Here is an 8,256-nt window from a genome sequence, read left to right on the forward strand (position 1 = left end):
TACAAGAATAATTAAAAAAAGAAATACAAATACATGTGTAAAAAAAAACGAAAACTCATAAGATTAATACGGCCAGTAGGTGGCCATATTTTCAGTTATTCTCATAGTACACTTCATAGATCAAAACCCAGTACCAGTTAAGAGCCCGGTTACGATTTTAGTCGCAAAAATGTAAAGTTGATAGATTTCTTCTGTGAAATTGTACACCTTTTGTTACCTAATTGAAATAACAAGTACTGGTTTCTATTAGCACGACTTCTTATCTCTAGGTTTATCAGATCATTTTTTTGAAAAAAGGCTTACTAAATTAGTAATGAATTTTTTTCTGATGGACGTTTAGGTAAACGCGTGTAAAGCACTGACTTTGATGCTCTTATTTGTAAATTTCGTAAAGTTTGGACTGCTAAAAATGGTAAATTTGTATTACACATATTCTGTACTCTAGGTTTATCAGATTACATTGTTGTTATATGACTTAAAGTTCGAGGAAATGAAAGTTAAACGAATTCAATTTTCTCCAGAAATTACCTCAAAACAAGTGACAATTTCTCCGAAAATCTACTTATTTTCGACGTAGATTGCATACTCAAATAATCTGCAATGTTTACTTAAACTGTTGCTGTACTTCATTTTATTTAAGTTGCAACTTTTATTTTCTGACGATTTTTTAAAAACTTCCCCTTTTAGTGGTATAACATCGGTGACACGCGCCCGCGGCCTCAGTCCCGCGCGGGAGCTGGTAGAGGCAGGACGTTTGTTAATCGGCTCCGCACGTTGCATCGACGACGACGAAGTTATTTATCATTGTGTGCGTCGCTCGCCGTGTAAAAAGTTATATTTGTTTGCGTGTTTGGCTGTACTGTGTGCGTGTAAACTGCGACCAGAAACTTTAATCCTTGGGTTGTAAGTACTTGTTTATTAACCGCCTTCAAAAACAAGGAGGTTCTCAGTTTGTCCCGTATGTTTGTATGTATATGTATGTATGTATGTATGTATGTTTGTTCGCGATTATCTCGCATTTGGCTGAACTGATTTTGATGCGGTTTTTAGAAAAGTGTTTGTTACATTCTGGAGAAGGTTTTAGTATACATAGAGCTGGGCTGATGCTGAACCCTGGCTGTACCTAGTGGAACGCAGGTTTAGTGCAACATAGGCACACGCTGTTTTGGTCTGTCTTGATGAGCAATTAGGAGAGCAGTACCCAAGATGGAGCTGATGCTGAACCCTGGCTGTACCTAGTGGAAATCAGGTTTCGTGCAACAAAGGCACACGCTGTTTTCGTCTTCCGACACGTCTTGATGAGCACTTGGGAGAGCAGTACCCAAGATAGAGCTGATGCTGAACCCTGGCTGTACCTAATGGAACGCAGGTTTGGTGCAACATAGGCACACGCTGTTTTGGTCTTCCGACACGTCTTGATGAGCAATTAGGAGAGCAGTACCCAAGATGGAGCTGATGCTGAACCCTGGCTGTACCTAGTGGAAATCAGGTTTCGTGCAACATAGGCACACGCTGTTTTGGTTATTCGACACGTCTTGATGAGCAATTAGGAGAGCAGTACCCAAGATGGAGCTGATGCTGAACCCTGGCTGTACCTAGTGGAACGCAGGTTTGGTGCAACATAGGCACACGCTGTTTTGGTCTTCCGACACGTCTTGATGAGCAATTAGGAGAGCAGTACCCAAGATGGAGCTGATGCTGAACCCTGGCTGTACCTAGTGGAACGCAGGTTTGATGCAACATAGGCACACGCTGTTTTGGTCTTCCGACACGTCTTGATGAGCAATTAGGAGAGCAGTACCCAAGATGGAGCTGATGCTGAACCCTGGCTGTACCTAGTGGAACTCAGGTTTCGTGAAACATAGGCACGCGCTGTTTTGGTCTTACGACACGTCTTGATGAGCAATTAGGAGAGCAGTACCCAAGATGGAGCTGATGCTGAACCCTGGCTGTACCTAGTGGAACTCAGGTTTCGTGCAACATAGGCACACGCTGTTTTGGTCCTCCGACACGTCTTGATGAACACTTGGGAGAGCAGTACCCAAGATAGAGCTGATGCTGAACCCTGGCTGTACCTAGTGGAACTCAGGTTTGGTGCAATATAGGCACACGCTGTTTTGGTCTTCTGACACGTCTTGATGAGCAAATGGGAGAGCAGTACCCAAGATAGAGCTGATGATGAACCCTGGCTGTACTTAGTGGAACTCAGGTTCATTTATTGTTATCAGAACTTCCACCCCCTTTTAACCCCCAGTACCTACTGCATGTTAAACGTGTGGTAGCTATGGTCAGGTGCCTGCTTCATCTGGCAGCCCTCCAGGTGTTCCAGGTCTTGAAGAACTTAACCTGCCTACAACATACTCTACCAACTTCAGATTAAAAGAGTTTTACCCCTGATCCGATGCGTCCAGCAGCACTCCAGGTGTTCCAGGTTTTGAGCTGTCTCCGTCATACACTACCCACAACACGTTGAGCGAGTGTTACCCACCCTTTGCCCTTGACCCTTTGCACTCAGCAGCACTCCAGGTGTTTCAGATCTGGAGCTTTCCCCATCATACACTACCAGCAGCACGTTGAGCGAGTATTACCCGTTACCCCTGACCCTTTGTACCCAGCAGCACTCCAGGTGTTCCAGGTCTGGAGCTTTTCCTATCATACACTACCAACAGCTCGTTGAGCGAGTGTTACCCCTGACTCTTTGCACCCAGAAGCATTCCAGGTGTTCCAGGTCTTGAGCTGTATCCATCGTACACTACACACTACCAGAGGCATGTTGAGCGAGTGTTACCCCTGACCCTTTGCACCCAGCAGCACTTCAGGTGTTCCAGGTCTTGAGTTATCCCCATCAAACTCTACCAGCGGCACGTTGAGCGAGTGTTACCCTTGACCCTTTGCACCCAGAAGCACTCCAGGTGTTCCAGGTCTTGAGCAGTATTCATCGTACAACCAATAACACGTTGAGCGAGTGTTAGAAGAATGGAGAAGAGAAGAGGATGACTTTGGAAATAAAAATTATTATACACCCTTCCCAACGATTAAGACTATCTCCATAATATCAAATTCCATCCAAATCGGTTTTATTGGACCCCATACAAATTTCCATTACCCCCCCCCCCCCCGTTTCTGGGGTAAAACCTATCCTATGTCCTTCCCCAGGACTCAAACTATGTAAATACCTCATTTCATCTTAATCGGTTCAGCGTTTATTGATTCCCCATACAAATTTCCACCCCCTTAAAGGGTAAGTTCTTGAACAAAAAGTATTCTATGACCTTCCCCGGGATTCAAACTATCTGTATACCAAATTCCAACAAAAGGCTAGTTTCCCCTCTGGGTTGGAACGTTGGTAAGTCAGATGGCAGTCGCTTTCGTAAAAACTAGTGCCTACGCCAATTCTTGGGATTAGTTGCCAAGCGGACCCCAGCAGACTTCCATGAGCCGTGGCAAAAAGGCTGGGATAACGCGAGTAAGATGATTATATATATATAAGATATTGCCTTAGTGCAAATCATTATCATCATACTATATAATTTGTATGTATTATATGAATACATAGGAAAATTGTTAAGAGTAATAAACGATTATATCAAATTTATCAAAAGTTTTATTTTAACCTAATTAAAGTTATAAAGTGACGCATAATGTTGCGAAAGTATCAATATTGTTTAGGCGGTCGCGTTATTTCAAGCAGCGGCCGGCGTTCGGTTACTGTGTAAAAGTCGTATCTTCGCGCGTTTTCAAATCGACTACGGGCTCTTAAAATAGTGTACAGTTTTAATAAAAGTTGGATAGTGAAATATATTTGTGCCAAGTTAATTCAGCCGAACCAATCATACCTGTAGGCAATCGTCGTATCGTATCAGGTTCCCCAACATAATGCAACTTTTCTCTTCGTCTTCAATTCGTCTTTAAAACAATCGTTTTTCTTCATTAAAATTAAAAGCTTCATTAGTTATCTTTTCTCTCCTACTAAACTAAAATCATAATAATAAAAATTAAAAATAATTAATTTAATTAATTAATTTTATTTCATAGCAATTTGAAGAAATAATTTTTATAGAAACTTGTGATTTTGTTCTAGTTTCAAGTCATCAAACTCATCATTTTAAGGTGAAACAACTCAAATTTACCTAAAGTACAATAAAGTGAAATTAACAAAGATGCATCACATTAATACTCCAATAGTGGGTTTATTCGACCTCAGCATTGTCGTTATGGTCATAGCACTACGCGTTAATGGGCTGGGTAAATACTTGAGTGCGGAAGGAGAGGCTATTTTCTGTTAAAATATTACCCCTTTTAGGATTACACGTATGTAGGGTTGAGAACAGAAAACATGTTTAATAAAAATGCTTATAAAAACTTGATTAGAAATAAGTTTGTAAATATGTATATAAAAATATATAATATATAAAACACTAGTATCTATATTTTTGTTTTTCGCTTGGAACTTTTATGAATGTACGAGTATAAGCGCCCCAGGGCGTATTCAAGAAGACGTGAAGTCCGAAAGTTTCTTAGGAACGTTCTCCGTTCCCCGTTCTAAGCGAAGAAAGAGCTGACAAGAACAAGATTTGCTTACTCCAATCAAAGATATATGTAGATATTAGATAAGTAAAGTATAAGAAAAAAACGTACCTCGGAAAATCAAGAAAAAATTATGCTCGAATAGGTGGCGCCATACCATTGACCCACGCGTGTAGATGGCGATTCCGTTTGATATTTAACAATTTTAACACATATCAGTGAAAGAACATGGGTCAAAGTCATATGGCGTTCTAAAAATAATAAAAAGAATGGATATATAAAATAAATATATTGATATTTTTATTTATTTTCATTATTAGGGTTCCGTACCCAAAGGGTAAAAACGGGACCCTATTACCAAGACTCCGCTGTCCGTCTGTTCGTCTGTCCGTCTGTCTGTCTGTCAACAGGCTGTATCTCATGAACTGTGATAGCTAGACAGTTGAAATTTTTACAGATGATGTATTTCTGTTGCCGCTATAACAACAAAAACTAAAAAGTACGGAACCCTCGTGCGCGAGTCCGACTCGCACGTGGCTGGTTTTTTTTTTTCATCAGATCGTCCAAGCCCTGCCGGCGAACCCTCCATACAAAGGCCAAAAATGTTTCGCGTCAAATAATGTTTTCTTCTACTTTTTCCTAATCAGCACATGATACAGAATATTCCCTTAAACGGATTCCCACTTTTTCATATACCTCGGTCTGTATATATAAAAAAAACACTATAAAACAATTTGTTCACTTTTTATAACAGGGTTTGTATTTTATAAAACAACACTATCTGTTTGTAAAAGTCTAAGTTAACAAAATCAAGATTCATATATACTTTATTTCCTAAATGAAAATGTTTCTTAATAATAATTATTTAAGACCATTTTGAAGAGATTCTATATTCCTTCCTTATTCGAAACCAGTTATGAAACTTTGTTGTTGAAAATGGCCGACGAATAACAAGCTGTTAACATTTTATGTAAACTATGGTTTAACATGTTTCTTTAGTTGTGAGACAACCCTAAGTAGTGTGTCTACTGAGGCCGAGTGATGTTTTAACGCTTAATGCAGTGTCAGGGTTATGTCGAATAGTAAGAAGACGGAATCCCCACCCAGGTATCTTTAGCTGAATGTGAAACGACAGAGTTTTATCGTCCTCTAATTCAAACAATCGAATAGTTTTAAACTAATTTTATAGTTGAAATAAAATACCCGTAACCGTAAAATAGGTTTAATATTAGAATGACATATTAAAATTTATTTTACGATGTCCATTGTCTATTTACGCACGACAATTTAAATTCAACTAATTAGTCGAAAAGTTTTTATTGTTAGTAAAGTTCGACTAATGCAGCAGTGAAAAAATACGTCTTTAAAAATATCCAGATAATTATTTAGTCAGTTACTTTTAGTTAGTTCTTCATTCGTGATTACATTTTTCGTCAATTAGTTGTTTGGTCTGGATATTTTAAAGGGAAAATTTTACACACTGTGTAACAAATACTTACCTAATCTCTACTCTACTAAAATTTAATCTCTTAAAGAAACTCATTATCTGTCTGCTATCACCTACGCTATTCCTCCTGCGAATCAATGATGTGCTGCAAATCAGAGGCATTCACTGTTATGCTAATGATATTACGGGTACACCTAATACACCGGCCGCACCAATATTTCTCGGGTAAACGTCATTGAGAGACGAAACAAATTTGTGTCTGAAATCGAGACTTCCCTAAAAAAAGTCCCAGAATGGGGTCGACTTAGTTTAGTCTGTTTCCACCCTACAAAAACACAGGTTTGCGCGTGTACCATAAAAAAGCTTGCGTTTATAGTATCACCTCGTTTTGAGATACCCTAACTGCCACAGCCAGTATAGGATTCCTTGGCGTCGACATCTCAAGTGAATTTCAGTTCAGCGGCCATTTAGAGGGTAAGGCCAAATTGGCCTCGAATAAAAATAAAATAATATTATGGAACACTGTTTTCAACTTGGGGGTAGAGGCACCAGTGTACTACTACTAACTTCTCCCTCTAGATCGCATCCGCAAATTGACACTAAGAAAAAAAACACCTAATGTTAATCAAAAACATTTCCTCACCTACTTGCTTTTATTTACATTTCATAAAGTCGATCATTGCCATCCTTCTAATCTACTGTTCTTGGCCATATACAAAAAACCTTGTTGTATTTTTAGTCCTAACCAATGAGTGAACAATTAAAAATATCTGCTTAGAGTTCTTACCCTCGCTATTTAGGGTTCCGCAGTTAACTAGGAACCCTTATAGTTTCGCCTTATCCGTCTGTCTGTCCGTCCTCAGCTTAGCTCACTGACCTTTAGGGCTAAAAAACCTGTTTTAAGTTTGAAGGACAAACGATTATCAACGGTTTGATAGATTTGACAGACGTTTATTAGATTACGCAACGCCATAAACAGGCATCGTAAACTGCGAGCGAAATCCATTGAAATGACGTATAATTTTTGACTTTGACTTGACTAAGTAACATCCCTAGTACTTCAATGGATTTCGCTCGCAGTTTACGATGCCTGGCCATAAATGTCAAAAGAAGAAGTGATCCCGTTATCTAGATATCCAATAACTGGTCTCAAAGAGGTCATTCATAAATCAAATTATTCAATCTTATTTAAATAGGAGAAAGTTTTCATTCACCCGACTTCTTTGAAACGCAATCAATAGTTTCTGAACTTCCTTTTTCATTTAAATGAAGCTTTGCGCGAATCGCAAGTTTTTAAGAAGCATCTAATAATTTCTCTTTAGTGCCTAAAGTGGCTTTAATAGTTGCATTTGTTTAATTTAGATGTACCGAGTTAGTTTTGTATTTTGTGTAACAGAATGAATAAATTAAACATTTATTTGTTATAACGAACAGAATGAATTATTATAAAATATGTCGTCGAGAACCGTATTTTGCTTTTTAAATATGAGAAGAGTAAATAAAAATTATCTATTTTACTCATTCACTGTCACTGGGAAAAATGAGGGGCCGAAAATCGGAACACCCAAATATTCCGAAATATGTTTTCCCGATTTTTATAACCACGATTTTCATAATCCCGATTTTTTATACGTCCGAAATATCAAAATTACGATTTTTAAAAACATGGTGGTAGAAAATCACGACTGTACTATTTCCGGATAGTACTTAAAATCCGAAAAATCATTGACCGATCGGAAATAAAGTAATTCGGTATTCAGAAATTCGGTCTTTTGTAAGGTCGGAAAAATTAAATTCGTGATATTCAAATGAAGACTCCCGTTTTAGTAATTCGGTATTCAGAAATTCGGAAAAATGAAATTCGTGATATTCAAATGAAGACTCACGTTTTAGTAATTATTACGGGTGCCTGTCGTGCCGCATCCATTGAACTAATTATTACTAACGTATAGAACCGGCACAGAGAACGAATATTTTGCGCCATGAGTTGCTGCCCTTTATGCATCAAACCATAGAGCGGAGCGTGAATCGTGAATGAAATACGACTTTTTACAACGATTGCGACAATTTCTTTGTTTGGTATGTCGTCTCTATAGTAATAACTCAAAAATTTGGCATAAAATATTTTTCGCATATAAATTCGGCATAAATAAATTCGGCAGAACTGCGACCCCCAAGATAAAGAACTGCTGCCAAAAAGGGGGTTACGTTAGGTTAGTTTAGAACTGCCACCCTCAAGAAAATGAACTGTCGCCAGAAAAGTGGGTTAGGTTAGGTTACAA

This window comes from Cydia strobilella, chromosome 5, assembly GCF_947568885.1.
Source record: "Cydia strobilella chromosome 5, ilCydStro3.1, whole genome shotgun sequence".
Taxonomy (NCBI): domain Eukaryota; kingdom Metazoa; phylum Arthropoda; class Insecta; order Lepidoptera; family Tortricidae; genus Cydia; species Cydia strobilella.